The sequence below is a fragment of the Canis lupus genome, chromosome X (assembly GCF_048164855.1).
Source record: "Canis lupus baileyi chromosome X, mCanLup2.hap1, whole genome shotgun sequence".
Classification (NCBI taxonomy): Eukaryota; Metazoa; Chordata; class Mammalia; order Carnivora; family Canidae; genus Canis; species Canis lupus.
The window spans coordinates 43,945,971-43,968,162 of NC_132876.1; the positions used below are offsets into that span (position 1 = coordinate 43,945,971).

Consider the following 22,192-nt stretch of genomic DNA (forward strand, 5'->3'; position numbering starts at 1 on the left):
TCTCCCCAGCAAGGTTGCCTTTGAAGAAGGCAACCTGCATTCCTAGTATGGGACCCTAGTTCTAGGTTCTAGAGGGAGCAGAGCAGATACTATTCACAAATTTTTGTGGAGGTCTGTTCTAACCTCTCTGGAAGTTTTCTAAAGGACTGATACAAGACTCCTGTCTCTGTTCCACCTCATTTGGAACTCAAGCAGGCTGGAATAGCATTGGTCGTTGCTGCAAAACATTAGAAGGTAGACAAACAACCCAAAGACATCTGGGGCATTAGATTACAGTTGAGACATAAATGCCCTAAGGCCAGACAGGAAAAGCCAGGGGCAAAAGTTCTGTTGAGAAATTGATGTATTCAAAAGCATTCCTGTATCTTTGGAAATTTAGAAAGCCAAGTGCACACTCAGGGTAAGATGCATATGCAAGAAAAACCTGAGATCGTAACATTTCTCCCTGGGCTGATTCCTAGGCTAGGTGTAAGAAGTCTATCTAAGTATTGAAGGAGAGCCTAAATATAGAGCCAGTCTGCAAAGATTGGAAGGGCTAGTATCTCAGTTATCAGTTCCTGTTATTTAAAGAAACACTTGCCAAAAAAATAACTTAATACATGCTAAGTAAAAGAAATTTCAATGATCACATGCAACAAGAAACAGCCTGAAAAAATTCTGGGAAATGTCACTAGACAAATGGACTACTACAACTTAAAAAATTAAAAGCCCTGGGGTACTTGGGTGGCTCATTGGGTTAAATGTCTGCCTTTAGCTCAGGTCATGATCTCAGGGTCCTGGGATCAAGCCCTACATTGGGCTCCCTGCTCAGTGAGGAGCCTGCTTCTCCTTCTGCCTCTCACCTTGCTTGTGCTCTCTCTCTTGCTCACTCTCTCTGTGTCTCTTAAATAAATAAAATATTTAAAAAATTAAAAACCCTGGCAAATCCCGAGGAGGAGAATTTCCAGTTACCATATTTTAATATTTTTATTTCTAGTTTTTGCAAAGAAATCAAAATTATACAAATAGGAAAGTATGGTCCTTTCAAAGGAACAAAATAAATTGATAGAAACAGTCTCTGAAGAAGTCTGAACTTTGGATGTTTGAGACAAACACTTTAAAACAACTATCTTGGGCAGCCCCGGTGGCTCAGCGGTTTAGTGCCACCTTCAGTCCAGGGCATGATCCTGGAGACCCGGGATTGAGTCCCACATCGGGCTCCCTCCCTCTGCCTGTGTCTCTGCCTCTCTCTCCCTCTCTCTGTGTGTCTCTCATGAGTGAATAAATAAAATATTTTAAAAAACTAAAAAAATAAAACAACTATCTTAAGTATGTTCAAAGGGCGAGAGGAAAACATGAGCAAAGATCTAAAAGAAACCAGGAAAATAATGTATGAAAAAATTGAGAATATCAACAAAGATAAAGAAATTATAGAAAGTAATCTAATAGAAATTCTAGAGCTGAAAAGCTCAATAACTGAAATGAAAAATTCACTAGAGGAGTCAAAAGATTTGAGCAGGCAGAAGATATAATTAGCAAATCTGAAAGTATTTCAATTGAAATTATCTAGTTTGAGGAGCAGAATGAAAGAAAAGAATGAAAAGTAGAGTGTAAGGGACTGGTTGGACACCATCAACCAGATCAATATTCACATTATACAAGTCTCTGAAGGAGATGAGAGAAAAAGAACAAAAATAATGGCAAAAAATATCCCCAAATCGGATGAAAGTTATGAATGTACACATCCATAAAGCTCAACAAATTCCAAGTAGGAAAAACTAAATTTGAAATCCCACTGACTTTTAGCTTTGTGGTTTCTGATGAGAAATCTGCCATTAATCTTAACGAGACTTCCTTACTCATGAGGAGTCACTTTTTTCTTGCTACTTTCATGGTGCCTCTTTTTTTTGCTTCTCATCAGTTTGGTTATAACCTTTCTTGTGTGAATCTCTCAAAGTATTGGAAAAAAACCCATCAACCAAAGATTCTATATCCAAAGAAAACAAAGGCAGTGGATGATATATCTAAATTGCTAAGGAAAACAAAAAAGTGTAAGCATACGATTCTATATCCAGCAAAACTGTCCTTCAAAAATGAGGGAGAAATTAAGACATTAGAAAATTAACAGAAGCTGGAGGTGTTTATTACCACTAGATCTATCTACCCTATAAGAAATGTTAACAGCAGTCCTTCAAATTGATATGAAAGGTCGTTAGGCAGTAACTTGCTTCATTTAGAAATAAAGATTTCTATTAAAAATAACTACATGGAAAAAAAAAAAGAAAAAAAAAAAATAACTACATGGGCCAATATAAAAGCCAAGATAATTGTATTTTTAGTCTGTATCTCTACTTTTTATTTTCTACATAAAAACAAATACCTATAAAACAATATACAAAATGATTATAAATCCATGTTATAGAGCACACAATGTATACAGATGTAATCTGAAATAACAAGAACATAAATGGGGGAATGTGAGAGCTGTATAGGAGCACAATTTTTATATGCTTTTGAACTTAAGTTGGTATCAATTTAAACTACATTGTTATAAATTTATGATGTAAAATTTAACCCTCATGGCAACCACAAATATAATAACTAAAAATATATACAAAAATAAATGTGAAGGAAATCAAACCAGTCATAAAAAAAAAATCTACTGAACAAAAAAGAAAGCAGTAACAGAGGAAACAAAGGGCAACAAAGGTATAAGAGAAACAGAAAACAACAAATGGCAGAAATATGTCCTTTTGCATCAATAATTAGATTAAATATAAGTGGATTAAATTCTACAAAAGGCAGAGATTGGCAAGTGGGAAAACAGGCAAATAGATGCTTTCTTTTTTTAAAAAATAGATCCTTTCTATAAGACATTCAAAGACATAAGTAAATTGAAAGTAAAACAATAGAAAAAATCTGCTTTATGCAAATAGTAACCAAAAGGGAGCTGGAGGGCCATACTAATATCAAAGCAGAATTAAAGAAAAAAAACTGTTACAAGAGAGAAGGAAGAATGTTATATGCTGATAAGAGTCTATTTATCAAAAAGATATAACGACTACAAATTAATTTGCACCTAAAAACACAGTCCCAAATTATGTGGAAAAACACTTTTACAGAACTAAAAGAAGAAACAGTTCTATGATAATAGTGAGTGAATTCAATACGGCAGTTTGAATAATGGATGAATATCTAAACAGAAGGGGAATAAGGAAAGACAGGTGTGAACATTATAAAACTATAACATATATGGAACACTTTATTCAACAACAATGTAATACACATTCTTATCAAAACCACATGAAATATCACCAGGATAAACTGTGTATCATGCCACAAAATATGCCTCAATAAATTTATAAAGACTGAAACTATACAAAGTATCTTGTTTGTTTTTATTTTTTCATGTTTATTGAGTAACAACTGACAAAACTTGTATATATTTACAGTGTACAATGTGATAGTTATATATATATATAGAGAGAGAGAGAGAGAAAGAAAGACTGTGAAATGATTACCATAATTAAGCTAATTAATATTTATTTCCTCATAGTTACCTTTTTTGCAGTTACACGTAAAGTCTACTCTTAGCAAATTTAAAGTATTAAATATAGTACTATTAACTATAACCATTATGCGTTGTACATTAGATTCCCTAGAAGTTATTCATCTTATAACTGCAAGTTTGTATGCAATGACCAACTTCTCTCTGTTTCACACGATCCTCAGCTCCTGGCACCCTCTAATCTCTCAGGTTTTCTGAGTACTATTTTTTTAGATTCTACATACAAATAAGATCATACAATCTTTGTGTTTCTATGTGTGGATTATTTCACTTAGCACAATGTCCTCCAGGTTTATCTGCATTGTCAGAATAGCAAAATTTCCTTCTATTTTATGGCTGAATGCTATTCCATTATATATACACAGACGGACAAATAGATCAATTTTTTTTCCCATTCATCAGTTGATGGACAAGAAAGTTGCTACCATATTGACTACTGTGATAATGCTGCAATAGACATGGGAATACAGATATCCATGATACTGTTTTTATTCCCTTTGGAGATATATCTATGTCTCTATCTATCTATCTATCTATCTATCTATCTATCTATCATCTATCTATCTGTCATATATGTATATCAGTCATATATATACATGTATATTCAGTCAGATATAACTATATCTATATCTATATCTATATCTATATCTATATCTATATCTATATCTATATATATATAGAGAGAGCATATGGTAGGCTGATCTATTTTCAGTACTTTAAAGGATCTGTATACTGTTTTTTAAATGGCTATATCAATGTATAATTTACATTCCCACCAACAGCACATAAGATCCTTTTCTCCATATCCTTGCCGACACAAAGTATGTTCTGTGACCACAATGGGATGAAAATGGAAGTTAATAATTGAAGGAAAACTGAGGAATTCATAAATATGTGGAAATTAAACAATATACTTTTCTGTGTGTGTATATATGTCTGCACATGTTTATGTATGTGTATACAGTCTGGGTTACCTACCATTATGGCTCTAACCTCTGACCTGAAGATGGGCAGAAGCTACATGGCAAACCTGCATCAAATGTGGATTTCTTTAAATCCAGGTCAAGAAGAAATCACAAGAGAAATTATAAAATATCTTGAGATGAGTGAAAACAAAAATACAACATAAAACTTATGGACTACAGTGAAAATAGCTATCAGAGGGAAATTTATAGCTGAAAGGGTAGTATTAAAGAAGACCTCAATTCAACTACCTAATATTATACTTTGAGGAATGAGAAATATAGAAAACTAAACTCAAGAGAAGGAAATGATGCTTAAAGCAGACATAGACATAAACTAAATGGAGAATAGAAAAATAATAGAATCTATGAAACCAAAAGTTCATCCTTTGAAAGATCAACAGAATTGATCATCTTTACCCAGACTGACTCCCCCCAAAAAGAGAGAAAACACAAATAATTAACATCAGTAATGAAAGTGGGATTCATTACAGAAATAGAAAGTATTATAATAGAATACTATGAACATTCATATGCCAACAAATTAGATAACCTAGATGAAATAGAGAAATTCCTAGAAATAAATCACCTAAACTCACTCAAGAAGAAAATAGAAAATCTCCACAGACCTATAACAAGAGATTGAATGAGCACTGAAAAATCCTCCAAACATGTGAAGTCCAACATCAGATGGCTTCAGTGGTGAGTTCTATCAAACAATAAAGAATTAATGCCAATCCATCTCCAAAATCTTCCAAAAAATAGATGAGAGAACACTTCCTAACACATTTTATGAGGCCAGTATTACCCTGATACCAAGGTCAGATAAACACATCACTAGAAAAGAAAACACTAACATCTCTTATTAATATAGATGCATAAATACTCAACAAAATACTAGCAAACCAATTCCAATAACTTCTTTAAAGGTTATACACTATGGCCAGGTGCAATCTAGCCAAGAAATGGAGGGGTAGTTCAACAAAAAAGATCAGTAAATATAATACATCACATCAATAGAATGAAGGAAGTACTTATTATATGAATAGAATGAAGGAAATATAAGATGATTATAATCATCTTATTTGATGCCAAACAAGGCATCTGAGAGCTTGTGTCAGAAGGCAAATGTGGAGGAGCACATTTCCTAGCTGAACAGACATTCTGTCCTAGGATGGCTTAAATTATCAGAAACCAGGAAGGCTTCTGGTAAGTTCTGGCAAGACAAATAATCCAGAAAGTTAGAAGAAGATGGCAGCTGAGTAGGAGGACCCTAGGCACATCTTGTCCCGTGAACACATCTAGACAACCATAAAATCATCCTAAATACCCCAGAAATAGACCTGAAAACTGATAGAACAAACTCCACAACTAAAGGGAGAGAAGAGGCCACATTAAAGAGAGAGCAGGAGACATGACTGGCTTTTCTAATGCACAGAGAAGGCAGAGACTTAGATAAAACGCCAAAATGGAGTAATCTACCCCAAATGATGGAACAAGATAAGGCCATGGCCAGAGATCTAAGTGAAACAGATATAAGTAACATGCCTAATGGAAAAGTTAACACAACAATCATAAGAACACCCACTGAGCTTGAGAAGAGAATAAAAGACATCAGTGATACTCTTACCACAGGGAAAAAAAGAGTTTAAAAAGAATCAACCTGAGATGAATGTAATAAATGAGATTGAAAACAGGCTTGATGCAATGAGCATTAGGCTGGAAGAAGCAGAGGAATGAATTAGTGACCTTGAAGACAAAGTAATGGAAAATAATGAAGCTTAATAAAAGAGAGAAGAGTCGCTGACTCAGCGACTCAGTCAAATGTACTAACATTTGTATTATAGGAGTCCCAGAAGAAGAGAGAGAAAAGGGGAAAGAAAATTTATTTAAAGAAGTAATACCTGAAAACTTCCCTAATCTGGGGAAAGAAACAGACATCTAGATCCAGGAGGCACAAGAAAACCCATCAAAATCAACAAAAGCAGGCCAACACAAAGACATATTATACTTGGGATGCCTGGGTGGCTCAGTGGTTGAGTGTCTGCCTTCGGCTCAGGGGGTGATCCTACTGTCCAGGATTGAGTCGTGCATTGGGCTTATTGTGTGGAGCCTCCTTCTGCATCTGCATATGTCTCTGCCTCTCTCTCTCTCTGTCTCTGTCTCTCATGAATAGATAAATAAAATCTTTTAAAAAAGACATATTATACTTAAGTTGGCAAATTATAGTGATACAGAAAAAAAATCTTAAAAGCAACAAGATAAAAAAAAGTCCTTAACTTACAAGGGAAAACCCATAAGGTTAGCTGTAGATTTCTCAATTGAAACTTGGCAAACAAGAAGGGATTGGCATAATATATTCAAAGTACTGAATGGGAAAAATCTGCAGCCAAGACTACTCTATTCAGTAAGGCTATCTTTCAGAATAGAAGGAGAAATAAAGAGTTTCCCAGGCAAACAAAACCTAAAGGAGTTTGGGACCACTAAATGAGTGCTGAAAGAATATTAAAGGGGACTCTGAGTGGAAGGGAAAGATCAAAAGTGACATACAAGAAAGGAACAGAGGATATTTCCAGGAACAATGACAAAACAAGTAATAAGATGGCATTTAATACGTAATTGTCAAAAGTTGTTCTGAATATAAATGCACCAAGTGCTCTAATCAAAAGACATAGGGTGTCAGAATGTATAAAAAAATAAAACCCACCTATATGCTGCCTACAAGAGATTCATTTTAGACCTAAAGACACTTGCAGATTGAAAGTGAAGGTATGAAGAAACATTTATCATGCAAATGGATGTCAAAAGATAGAGTAGCCATACTTATCTCAGAAAAACTAGATTTTAAACCAAAGATTGTAAAAAGAAATGAAGAAGGGCAGTGTACATAATAAAGGGGATAATACAACAAGAAGACATAACAATTCTAAACATGCACCCATCATGGGATCACCCATCTATATGAAACAATTAATAATAAAGGAACTGATAATAATATGATAATAGAAGGAGACTTTAATTACCCCACTTACATCAGTGAACAAATTATCTAAACAGAAAATCAAGAAGGAAACAATGGCTTTGAATGACACACTGGACTTAACAGATATATTCAGAACATTCCAGCCTAAAACAACAGAATACACATTCTGTTCAAGTGTACATGTGACATTCTCCATAATAAATCACATATTAGACCACAAATCAGGCCTCAACAAATACAAAAAGATTGAAATCATACCATGTATTTCTTTTTTTTAAAAGATTTTATCTATTTATTCATGAGAGACACACACACAGAGAGGCAGAGACACAGGCAGAGGGAGAAGCAGGTTCCTCAAGGGGAGCTTGATGTGGGCTCGATCCTGGGACTGCAGGACCACACCTTGAGCCAAAGGCAGACGCTCAACCACTGAGCCACCCAGGCACCCCACCATGTACCTCTTTTGATCACAACATTATGAAGCTTTTGATCACAACATTATGAACATTATGAATTTCCACAATAAAATTTTGGAAAGACCACAAATACATGGAGGTTAAATAACATATACTAAACAATGAATGAGTCAACCAGGAAATCACAAAAGAAATAAAAAAATACAGGAAAACAAGTGAAAATGAAAACACAATGGTCCAAAGCCTCTGGAATATAGCAAAATCTATCCAAAGAGAGAACTATATAGCAATACAGGCCTACTTCAAAAAGCAAGGAAAATCTCAAATCAACAACCTAAGCTTACACCTAAAGGAGCTAGAAAAAGAACAAATTAAGCCTAAAGCCAGGAGAAGGAAGGACATAATAAAGATTAGAGCAGAAATAAATGATACACAAACAAACAAACCCCAGTAGAACAGATCAATGAAACCAGGAGTTGGTTTATTGAAAAAATTAATAAAACTGATAAACCTCTAGCCAGACTTATCAGAAAGAGTACAGAAAGGACCCAAATAAAATCACAAATGAGAAAGGAAAAATAACACCACAAAAATACAAATAATTACAGGAGAATACTATGAAAAACTGTAACAAATTGCACAACCTGGAAGAAATGGATACATTCATGCAAACATATAAACTACCAATACAGAGATGCCTGGGTGGCTTAGCAGTTGAGCGTCTGCCTTTGGCTCAGGGGTGATTCTGGTCCTGGGATCAAGTCCCACATTGGGCTCCCTGCAAGGAGCCTTCTTCTCCCTCTGCCTGTGTCTCTGCCTCTTTGTGTGTGTGTGTCTCATGAATAAATAAATAAATAAATAAATAAATAAATAAATAAATAAAATCTTTAAAAAATAAACTATCAGTATGAAAACAGGAGGAAATAGCTGAACAGACCAATAACCAGCAAAGTTGAATCAATAATCAAAAATCTCTCAAGAGGGATCCCTGGGTGGCGCAGCGGTTTAGCGCCTGCCTTTGGCCCAGGGCACGATCCTGGAGACCCGGGATCGAATCCCACGTCGGGCTCCCGGTGCATGGAGCCTGCTTCTCCCTCTGCCTATGTCTCTGCCTCTCTCTCTCTCTCTCTCTCTCTCTCTCTGTGACTATCATAAATAAATGAAAATTTAAAAAAAAATCTCTCAAGAAACAAAAGTCTAGGACCAGATGGGTTCATAGGTGAATTCTACCAAACATTCAAAGAAGAATTAATACCTATTCTTCTCAAACTATTCCAAAAAAATAGAAAAGGAAGGAAAACTTCCAAACTCATTCTATGAGGCCAACATTACCCTGATACTGAAACCAGATAAAGATTCCACTAAAAAAGAGAGATACAGGTCAATATCCTTCATGAACATGATGCAAAACTTCTCAATAAACACTAGAAAACTGAATCTAACAGTGCATTAAAAAATCATTTCCATGATCAAGTGGGATTTATTTCTGGGTTGCAAGGGTGGCTCATTATTTACAAATCACTCAAAGTGATACACCACATTAATAAGAGAAAGGAGAAGAACCGTATAGTCCTTTCAATATATGAAAAACGGCATATGACAAAGTATAACAACCATGCATATTAAAAACACAAAGTAGGTTTACAGGGAACATATGTTAACATCATACAGGCCATATATGAAAAACTCACAGCTAACTATCATCTTCAATGGTAAAAACTCAGAGCTTTTCTTCTATGGCCAGGCACGAGGCAGGTCTACTCTCACCACTGTTATTTAACATACTGTTGGATGTCCTAGCCACATCAATCAGACAATAAAAAGAAATAAAAGGCATCCAATTTGGCAAGGAAGAAGTAAACTTTCACTATTTTCAGATGACATGATACTCTATATGGAAATCCAGAAAGATTCCACCAAAAAACTACAAGAACTGATAAACACATTCAGTAAATGTGTAAAGTAAATTAGCAGGATAAAAAATCAACATACAGAAATTTGTTGCATTTGTATACACCAATAATGAAGCAGCAGAAAGAGAAATCAGGAATTAATTCCATTTGTAATTGCACCAAAACAGTAAGATACATAGGAATAAACCTAACCAAAGAAGTGAAAGACCTACTCTGAAAACTATAAAACACTGATGAAATAAACCAAAGAGGAAAAAAGAAATTGAAAGACATTCCATGATCATGGATTAGAAGACGAAATATATTTAAAATGTCTATACTATCCAAGTAATCTACAGATTTAATGCAATCCCTATCAAAATACCACCCTCATTTTTCACAGAACTAGAAAAAATAATCCTAAGATTTGTACGGAATCACAAATATTCTGAACTGCCAAAGCAACCTTGAAAAAGAAGAGCAAAGCTGAAGGCATCACAATTCCAGGCCTCAATTTATATTACAAAGCTGTAGTGATCAAAACAGTATGGTATGGACACAAAAATAGACACATAGATCAATAGAGCAGGATAGAAAACCCAGGCATGAACCCACAACTATATGGTCAATTAATCTTTGACAAATCAGGAAAGAATATCCAATTGGAAAAAGACAGTCTCTTTAACAAATGCTAATGGGAAAAGTGAACAGGAACGTGCAAAAGAATGAAACGGGACTATTTTCTCACACCATACACAAAAATAAATCCAAATGGATTAAAGACCTAAATATGAGATCTGAAACCATAAGAATCCTAGAGGAGAACACACGTAGCAACCTCTTTGACCTCAACTGTACAGGCAAGGGAAATAAAAGAAAAAATAAACTATTGGGACTTCATCAAAATAAAAAGCTTCTGCGCCATGAAGGAAACAACCAACAAAAGGCAACCTATGGAATGGGAGAAGATATTTGTAAATGACATATCTGATAAAGGGTTAGTATCCAAAATATATAAAGAACTCATACGACTCAATACCCCAAAAAGATTAATCCAATTAAAAATTGGGCAAAGACACAAATAAACATTTTTCAAAGAAGACACAGAGACAGCCAACAGACATGAAAAGATGCTCAGAATTACTCATCATCAGGGAATTAGAAATTAAAACCATGGGATTCCTGGGTGGCTCAGTGGGTGAATGTCTGCCTTTAGCTCAGGGTGTGATCCTGGGGTCATGGGATCTACTCTCACATTGGGCTCCCTGCTTCATGGGAGCCTACTTCTCTCTCTGCCTGTCTCTGCCTCTCTCTGTGTCTCTCATGAATAAATAAATAAATCTTTTTTTAAAATGAAATTTAAACCACAATGAGATATCACCTCTTACCTGTAGAAACAGTTAAAATCAATTACAGAAGAAACAACAGATGTTGATGATGATGTGGAGAAAGGGGAACCCTGTTATACTGTTGGAGGGAATGCAAACTGGTACAGCTACTGTGGAAAACAGTGTGGAGGTTCCTCAAAAGTTAAAAATAAGTGGGAAATATCAGAAAGGGACACAGAACATGCAAGACTCCTAACTCTGGGAAACAAACTAGGGGTGGTGGAAGGGGAGGTGGGTGGGGGGTGGGGGTGAATGGGTGATGGGCACTGAGGTGGGCACTTGACGGGATGAGCACTGGGTGTTATTCTATATGTTGACAAAATGAACACCAATAAAAAATAAATTTATTTTAAAAAGTTAAAAATAGAACTACCCTATGATCCAGCAATTGCACTACTAGGTATTTACCCAAAGAATACACAAATACTAATTCAAAGGGTTACATGTACCCTGATATTTATAGCAGCATTATCTACAATATCCAAATTATGGCAACAGCCCAAGTGTCCATCGACTGATGAATGCATAAGGAAGGTGTGTGTGTATCTATATATCAATGGAGTATTACTCAACCATTAAAAAGAATGAAATCTTGCTATTTGCAATGACATGGAGCTAGAGAGTATTAGCCTAAAAGAAATAAGTTAGTCAGAGAAATATAAATACAATATGGTTTCACTCATATGTGGAATTTAAGAAACAAAACAAAGTAGCAAAGGGGAAAAAAGAGTGAGAGGCAAACCTTGAGAGAGACTCTTAACTACGGAGAACAAACTAATGGCTATTAGAGGGGAGGTGGAGGGGATGGGTGAAATAAGACAGGTATTAAGGAGTGCACTTGTGATGAGAATCAGGTGTTGTGTGGAAGTGCTAAATCACTGTATTGTACAACTGAAACTAATATTACAATGTATGTTAACTATTATTTAAATAAAAACTTTTAAAAAAGGCATCTGACAAAATTCAACACCTGTTCATTATAAAAAAAAACAATCGAGAAAACTAGCAGTGCAGGGGAATTTCCTCAATATGATAATAGGCTTTTATAAAAACTACACAGCTAACATAATACTCAATGAGCACTGGGTGTTATTCTGTATGTTGGCAAATTGAACACCAATACTCAATGACAAAGTACTGAAAGCTTTCCTCCTAAGTACAGAAACAAGACGGGGATGTCCATTTTCACCACTGCTATTCATCATTTTACTATAAGTTCTATTCAAAGAAATTCGATAAGAAAAGAAATAAAATGAATCCATATTAAAAAGAAAGAAAATGACCTCTGTATGCATATGACATAATCCCATGTATACAAAATCTTCAAGAATCTGCAGGAAAGCAACTAGGCCTAATAAACCAAATCACTGTATTTGCAGGTTACAAGATCAACACTCATTAGTCAGGTGATTTTCTATAAACCAACAATAAACAATCTGAATAGGAAATTAAGAAAGCAATTCCAATTATAATAGCTACTAAAAGAATAAAATATCTAGGAATAAGTTTGAGCAATAAGGTAAAAGACTTGTGTACTAAAAACTATAAAATATTGCTGAAATAAAGTAAAGAATACCTAAATGAAAAGAACGATATCACATGTTCATGGCCTGGAAACCTTAATATTATTAAGATATCGATACTGTTTGAAGTGATCTACATATTCAACACAATCACTATCAAAATTTCAAAAGCCTAATTTGTAGAAATGGTAAAAACTGATCCTTAAATTCATATGGAATTACAAGGAGTCCTGAATGCTAAAACAATCTGTAATAAAAAGAAAAAAAACAAAGTCGAAGGACTCACACATCCCAATTTTATTTTATTTATTTATTTATTTATTTATTTATTTATTTATTTATTTATTAAATTTTTATTTATTTATGATAGTCACACACAGAGAGAGAGAGAGAGGCAGAGACATAGGCAGAGGGAGAAGCAGGATCCATGCACCGGGAGCCTGATGTGGGACTTGATCCCGGGTCTCCAGGATCGCGCCCTGGGCCAAAGGCAGGCACCAAACCGCTGCGCCACCCAGGGATCCCACATCCCAATTTTAAAACTTAATACAAAGCTACAATAATCAAAATACCGTGATCTTGGTTGGCAGAGGGACATACTTGTAGAACAATGGAAAAGAAATGAGAGAGCACAGGAAGAAACACATACATCTATGTTCATTTGATTTTCAATGAGGGTACCAAGTCAATTCAATGGAGAAAGAATACTCTTTTCAACAAGTAGGATAGAGACAACTAAATTTCCACATACCAAAGAATAAAGCTGGATCTCTGTTTCACACTATATAGGAAATTAACTCAAAACAACATATTTAGGTTATATTCTTATATTTAGGACCAACAACCTGAATATACAAGCTAAAACCATAAAACACATAGAAGAAAACAGGAGTACATCTTCGTGATCTTAGATTTGACAATGGAATATTAGATATGACATTAAAATCATGAGGTTGAAAGAAATATTTAATGAAGCATTGATAAAGTATGTAAAGAAAGAAAACCTGACAAATTATACTTCATTAAAATAAGTAAGAGTAAACCAAGAAGGATGTATTTTACCTTGCTGATGAGCTGGACTTTATTTTACAAATTGTAGGAAGCTCGTGAAATGTGTTTTTTTTTAAGATTTTATTTATTTATTCATGAGACACACACACACACACACACACACACACACACACACAGAGGCAGAGACACAGGCAGAGGGAGAAGCAGGCTCCATGCAGGGAGCCCGAGGCGGGACTCGATTCCGGGACACTGGGATCACACCCTGAACTGAAGGCAGACGCCCAACCACTGAGCCACCCAGGCGTCCCCTCGTGAAATGTTTTAAGCAAGAAATATGAACTGGTTATAGTGTTTTGAAAAGATTGCTTTGGTGCCAATGTGGATAATGGATTCAAATGTCTCTTATTACAGAAGTTTAGGAATTTTTATTCTGTCACTATTTTATTGTTTAATTGTCATAAGTAAACATTGATATGTGCAAAAAACCCCACCCTATTTGTGCATCAAAGGACATTACCAGGGAAATGAAAAGGAAACCTATAAAATGGAAGACAACATTTGCAAATCATATATCTGATAGGGATTTAATATGCAGAATAACTCCCCAAATCCAACAACAAAAAGACAAACAACTGAATTAAAAAACAAGCAAAGGAAGTCAATGAATGTCTCTTTAATGAAGACATATAAATGCCTAAAAAGCCCTTGAAAAGATGTTCAACATTATTAGTCATTAGGGAAATACAAATCAAAATGACAATGATATAGCACTTCTCACTGACCAGAATGGGTATAAAACAAAAAAAGAAAAAAAGAAGTTTTGGCAAGGACTTAGAGAACTTAGAACCCTCATACATTCCTCATGAGAATGTAAAATGCTGCAACTGCTACAGAAAATAGTTTGGCAGTTTCTCAAAATTTAACAAAGAATTATCATATGACCCAGTAATTCTACTTCTAGGTACATACTCAAAAGAATAAAAAACAGGGACCTAAACAAATACCTGTTCGCCAGTGTTCATAGCAGCACTATTCACAACAGTTAAAAGGTGGAAACAAGTGTCCACCAAAAGACAAATTGATTAACAAAATGTGGCATGTATAATATATATACACACATTTATATTGGCATATATATGTATGTGTGAATATTATTCGACCATATTTTACTCCTTTTTGGAATGAAGTTCTGATATGCACAACATGCCTGAACCTTGAAAACATGCTAAGTGAAATAAATAGACATAAAGAACAAATATGTAGAAGATGTGGTACATATATATGATGGAATATTACTCAGCCACCAAAAAGAATGAAATATTGCCATTTTCAATGACATGGATAGAGGTAGAATGTATTATGCTAAGTGAAATAAGTTAAAGACAAATGCCATATGATCTCATTCATATGTGGAATTTAAGAAACAAAACAGATGAACATATGGGAAGGGGGGGAAAAAGGGAGAGGGAAACAAACCATAAGAGACTCTTAATGACAGAGAACAAACTGAGGGTTAATGGAGGGAGGTGGGTAGGGGATGGGCTAGATGGGTATTAAAGAGGGCACTTGTGATGAGCAATGGGTGTTGTATAAGTGATGAATTACTTAGTTCTACTCCTGAAAGCTATATTGCACTCTATGTTAACTAAAATTTAAACAAAAATTTTTAAAAAGGATCTGTAAGAGATTTATCAGTCACTTATAATAGGAGGACCTTATTTGGATCCCAATTCAAATAAATGAAAAAAAGTTTTTAATGACATTTATGAGACAATGGAAATTGGAATGGAAGGTGGATATTTGATGATATTAAGAAATTTTGCTGATTTTTAAAGTTATGATAATGATATTGTCATATTAAAATAGTCTTTATCTTTTAGAGATATACTGAAATTTTTACAGATGAAGTGATATAATATATGTCCAAATAATAGGGTGAGTGAGCATAAGTGTAGATGAAACACAATTGGCCAATACTTGATAACTATTAGGAACTGGGCGATGGATAACATGGGTGTACTACCCAAGTGATTTTTTTTCATACTATATTTTTTCATACTGTTTTTTCCCCATCGAGTTATGAAAAATTTCAAATATAAAACAAAATTAGAATAATTTTACAAGAACACTATTTATCCACTATTTAAATTCTCCCATTTTAATGCACGGGCTATGTCCATCTCTATTCATCCATTAATCCATCTTATTTGTAGTCTTTTTAAAAAAAATTAATTAATTATTTATTTTTATTTGTATTTTTTTATTTGTATTCTTTTCAAATAAATTGCAGACTTCTGTTTCCTTTTTGATAGGTGGCTCAGCATACATATCATTATCCAGTTTAATATTTGTTTAAAATATTTTCATGTAACATTTACAATGAAATGCACAAATCTTAATAATGTGCACTTGACAAATATATATACTTAGGTAATCAAAATCCCTCAAGATATAGAGCATTGCCATCACCCAAAATTTTCTTTGTGTCCCTTTCCAGTCAATCTGATATATCACTTCAACTTCTATACTAAGGCAACTACTTTTTTGATTTTTCTACCACAGATTACTTTTTCTTGTTCTGGATCTTAATATAAATCAATTCATACAGTATGTATTCTTTTGTGTAATATTTCTTTAACTCTTCATAATATTTCAGAGTTTCATCTGCTCTGTTATGTGTGTCAGTAGTTAGTTCCTTTTTATTGAATAGTATTCTACCTCATGAATATATCACAGTGTGTTTATTCATTCTCCCATTGATGAACAATCAGGCTTTTTTCCAGTTTGGGCTATTATAAGTAAATCTACTAATAACATTCTTTATAAGCATTTTGTGAATAGAGGGTTTTTAATCTCTCTTGAAGTAAAATATCTGTGTCCAAATATAGGTGTACATTTTGCTTTATAACTGCCAGCTAGAACTTTGTCCAATGTGGTTGTATCATTTTAAATTCACACTAATGGTATGTAAGACTTCTAGTTGTTCCACATCCTCACCAACATTTGCAATTATCAGATTTTGAATGTTAGCCATTCTGGTGGGTGTGTAGGTGTACCTTATTGTGGTACTAATTTGAATTTTCCTGATGACTAGTGATGTTGAATGCATTTTCATATCCTTTCTGGGTACTCATAAATCTGTTTTTTAAGTGTCTGTTAGAATCATCTTTTGTCTATGTTTAGTTGGGTTAGTTTGCATTTTTAATTTTGCACATTAGCAGTTCATTATGTCTTACATACCAGTCCTTTGTCAGATATATATCTTAATATTTTCTCTCCATCCTCAGATAGTTCATAAATTTTCTTTGTTTCCATCTTTAATATTTAATTTTATATTTAAATAAAACATATACTCAAATTTTGTAACATAATGATTTGATATACATATACACAGTAATACTAATGGTTATTACAGTTAAGCTAATTAATGTATCATCTCCTCACATACATGATGGGCACCTGAAATCTACTCCTAGTGTATTTCCAGTATTCGATATAGTATTAATGACAGTTATTATGCTGTCTATTAAATCTTTGGACCTTCTTATCCTCCATAAATACAACATTGTATTCTTTGACCAACATCTCTCCATTTTCCCAACGTCCCCGCCCCTAGAAACCACCATTCTACTCACTGTCTGTATGAGTCTGACTTTTTTAGATTCTCTATATAAGTGAGATCATGTAGTTTTGTCTTAACCATGTGTTCTGATGCTTTGACATCTGGGGCTTTGCTGACCCAAGATGGACTGCCCCTCCCAGGTCTAGCCAATTCTTAGCGTAAACAACTTGCCTCGGAGCTGCACCTTGCATATGCAAACCAACCAACCCAGAGACTACACCCCAACACCTTTATCAGGGTCTCATACTTTAAGCCACTAATCCCCTATCCTTTTTTTTTTTTTTTTTTTTTTTTTTTTATGATAGGCACACAGTGAGAGAGAGAGGCAGAGACACAGGCAGAGGGAGAAGCAGGCTCCATGCACCGGGAGCCTGACGTGGGATTCGATCCTGGGTCTCCAGGATCGCGCCCTGGGCCAAAGGCAGGCGCCAAACCGCTGCGCCACCCAGGGATCCCTAATCCCCTATCCTAATCACCCAGGGGACAGGGATCAGACTAGAGTCAGACCTTACACCCCAGAGCTTACTGAAATTATTAAAACTAGTCAATCTTAAATCTGCTCATCTGCCTTGTTCACTTGTTCCCACAAAAGCCACAATGATGGCTCATGATCTTGTTTTCCTGTCACTCACTCTGCCTCCTGACTGACCCTGGTGATTTCCCTCCTCTTGGGATATGTGAAAATAAAACCTGTATTTTAAAATGAGGGTTCATTATACTATTTTGTTCATTTCTATATATATGTGAAATTTTTCATAATAAAAATGTAATCCTTCTCTTAATGACACTGCTGCTATGAGCTGAATTATGTTACCCTCAAATTTACGTTTTGAATCCTTAACCCCCAGTACCTTAGAATTAAACTCTAAAGAAAATAGAGCCTTTATAGAGGCGATTAAGTTAAACTGAAGCTACTAGTGTCAGCCCAAATCTAATCTGACTGGTATCCTTATAAAAAATTTGGATATACAGAGACACGAGGGATGTGTACACACAGACAACCAGGTGAGAACACAGCACAAAAAACCGGTCATCTGAAAGCCATAGTGTGAGGCCTCAGGAGAACCCAAACCTGCTAATATCTTGATCTTCTACTTGTGGCTTTCAGAACTGTGAAATAAAACCAAATTTCTTTTGTTTAAGCCACCCAGTTTGTGGCATTTTATGGCAGCTCTGGCAAACTAACACAACTGCCCAACTGGAATACTGAATCCATTAAATTAAGATAAAGAGTAGGTAAATGAGGCATCCTTGACTCTTCTTACTGCCCTACTCAGTTTTAATCAATACCTAGATATGGCTGATTGTATTTTCAAGTTTTTCTCTCATCTCTTCTACTCTTTTTATGACCACTGCTCTATTCCTGGCCTTTATCATTTATTGGTGTCTTTGACTCTAGAGTTGTTTTCTTTTTTTTAAGAACTTATTTATTTATTCATGAGAGACTCAGAGAGAGAGGCAGAGACATAGGTAAAGGGAGAAGCAGGCTCTCTGTGGGGAACCCGATGCAGTACTCTATCCCAGGACCCCAGGATCACCCCCTGAGCTGGAGGCAGACGCTCAACCACTGAGCCACCCAGGCATCCCTAGAGTAGTTTTACTTAAACCTGTCCCCCACATAGCCATCAGAGTAAACTATTAAAATGCAAATCAAATTATGCCACACCATTGCTTAATGTCTTCCAAAAAATCTCTTCCTTAATGTCTAGAGAATAAAGTTCAAGTTTCTTCATATGGCATACTAGGTCCTCTGTTAACAGTGATCTTCAACATTTCTTTAGCCATTATACTACTCCCTGCCTTACACTTTTTTTTTTTTTTTGCAAAGTCAGAGTTTATTCTTCAGGAATGTAAACTCTAGGAATACAATTAGAAACAAGTATATTTACTATGAAAAGATTAGTATCACTATATAATTAGAAGATAAGAGGTACACAAAAAACTCCACATTAGAGGAAGCAAAGGTATGCAAAATAAGATCTTGAGTTTACTAATAGAAACTTCATATCAAGACACAAATACTGTAGAACTCTACTATAAAAAAAAACACACAAAAACATCTTCCAAAATGTTCACTGCTAGTCTCTTTAGATATGCACAAGTTACAAAGTACAGAAGACAACATATTTATGTTCTGATAAAGAATTTAACAAAATTAAACATAAATGTGAATAAGTCAAAGCACTGAGTATAATTTTACTAAGCAACTAATCTAAAAGTATAAATTCATGCTAATTAAAGAAATAGTGAGTTTTTACTTTTCACCCAAAGGTTGGGTTGATACTATTTTACATTAATTTCTATCTACAATGCTTAATTTATATACCCATCAAATTATTATCCTTCTTTTAAATGGATTTTTTAAAAACATTTTTTCAGTCACATTATTTACCATAGATTCCTTGATGTGCTTCCCTTTAATAAAGTGTAAATTTATTGTGCCTATGGACTCAAATGTTAAACAGCCTTATTTTAAATATTTGTTTAAAATTATGTTTCAGAGTACATTTTTTCTCTTATAATTTAAATGTAAAAGTTTTAACATTTTAATTTTTTCTTCCAAAATAGGCATAATCCCTTAAAACTGAGATCGTTTTTATCTATTTTGGTTTAAAAAATATATTTCCCTTTAATTCAACTTGTTTTTATGTAAGTAATGTTTGCTAAGCAGTTGATTCATAATTGAAAATGGCCATGAAATATTGCTTTTTCAAAACAAATTGTCATCATTTAAGGACTGAGGATTTCTACCCCTCAAGTCTACAGAGCTGCCTTAAAAAGTTCCATGGTGGTGTACAAGGGATTCCAGGGTGCTCAACTGTCCTGGATCCTCTTGAAAATTCTACTTTGTTTCTCTCCCTACTTCATTCCAAAGGCAAATGCTGGGGCCCAGCTTCACTAGAATATCCCAGTAGTTGGGTATTTGAAGAGTAAGAGGTTGGGTAAACTGTGGAATAGAACTACAATTTCTGTTCAGATCCTTCGAAGTATGGGGTGTAAGGACCCATTCTGGGGCAGAATTCTTCTTGTGGTAAAGGGTATTATTCTGGATATGTAGGAGATCTGTGACCAAATGGCTACATCTAAGATTTTCATAAGAAAACAACCTACAAACATGACTTCAACTCAGTATGGAAAGATGAATGGGAAGAGAGTAAAGGGATTAGCATTATCCAATATTAATAATTGCTATAAAAATTTTCAAATGTATAATCCTCACTTGAAACAGTATCAAAGGTACTATAAAATAATTTTACTGTTAACATAGCTTTGCATCCCAGAAAATCAACTGTTACAAATTATTTGAAGCAAAAATTCAGATCCACTCCACTAAGTAAACCTTCAGAGTTTTTAAAAGAATATACACATGCAGATTTGTTCTGCATTGTATAAAAGGGTGGTACCCTTTTCATTAAAATTGTAGGCATCTGTAGCTGACTCCATTTATAGTTAACAAGAAAAATATAAAATGTTACATTTTATTGTAAAAATAAATGAAAATCATTAAAAATTTAGAATTAAAGGATCTAATAAGTATCATGGACACTATTAAAAAAATCATTGGCTGTTAAAAACAATGAAGATTACGATATTTAGTACCTAACATACTTGATCTAGGATTGTGAGACACTAAGAATTCTAAATATTAGGTAATTTGTACTTTGATACTCTCTTCTCAAACTTTAACGTGCATAAAAATCACTTGACGATCTTGTTAAAAAGCAGACTATGATTCAATAGATCGAAAGAGGCTCTGAAATCCTACATTTTTAACAAGATGCCTAGTGATGCCAACTACATACTGGTCCTCAGACCATAGGAGCAGCAATGATCTAGAATAATACCAAAATGAAGATCATTACAGCAGTTGATCATTAAAATCTGATCTCTCATTTGTGCTAGCTGTTTCCTCAATCTTATTCTACAAGTTTCCTAAGCACTTTAACTTGCTTAAAATGTCAATCTTCTAAATTAGTTCTTAAGACTATCAATACTATTAGTAGCTACATGCTTAGGGGAAATTCTTTGTTAAAGGATTACAAAAAGACAATAGGAAATTCACAGTGACATTTTAAAATATTTTAAATTGTACACAGGATTCCTGTTAAATCAATACAGTATCAACTTTCACTGTCTAGTTGTCTTTTTTTTTTAAACTATTACAATATATACCAATAGATCTTATTCCATTTCTATTACTGGAACAAAAAACCTCAAATTCACTTATATTAAAAACCATATTCTATTCAGAATTAATGAATAAAAACTAGTTCATGCTTTTTTTAAGAACTAGATTTAAAATGGTAGTCAAAGCAGTTATGGTCAAAATTACATTCATGGTGTATGATTTAGTACTCCTCAGGACATACAAATTTTTTACATTTGAGCTCTGCACAAGCAGGCACAAAATGAAAACTAGTATGTTCTGTGTGACCACAGCTAGGGACTGGGAATAAGGAAACTACTGTGTACTAAGAGTGAAAAAGACAAAGAGGGCATGTCCTAGGTCTTTGCCTTACACTTTATACTCTAGTAATACATCAACAGTTGGTGGTTCCTTGAGATTTCCATGAAATATCTATCTCTGTACCTGTGCTAAAACTGTTGTAGGCTTATAGATACTTGGTTAATTTGACAAAACTCTATTCAACTTGTAAGAATTAGTTCAGGTATTATCTGTACACTATAGTGTTTTAAACTTACCTTTTACTTTCTTTAGATAGAAAAATTGGAAAAATACATAGAATACCACAGTAAATACCAGTATATCCAACCCCTAGAATCACACATTTTCAGACTTATATTTCATCATCTTTGCTTCAAATATTTTCATGTTTTAAAATTTTT

The 22,192-nt window shown here is 34.3% G+C and overlaps 1 protein-coding gene across 2 annotated transcripts in view; it reads right to left on the reverse strand.

Annotated features, from left to right (window-relative positions):
• RADX (RPA1 related single stranded DNA binding protein, X-linked) overlaps positions 1–22,192 on the reverse strand; it is an 88,522-nt gene that overhangs the window by 27,087 nt on the left and 39,243 nt on the right. The window lies entirely within an intron of this gene.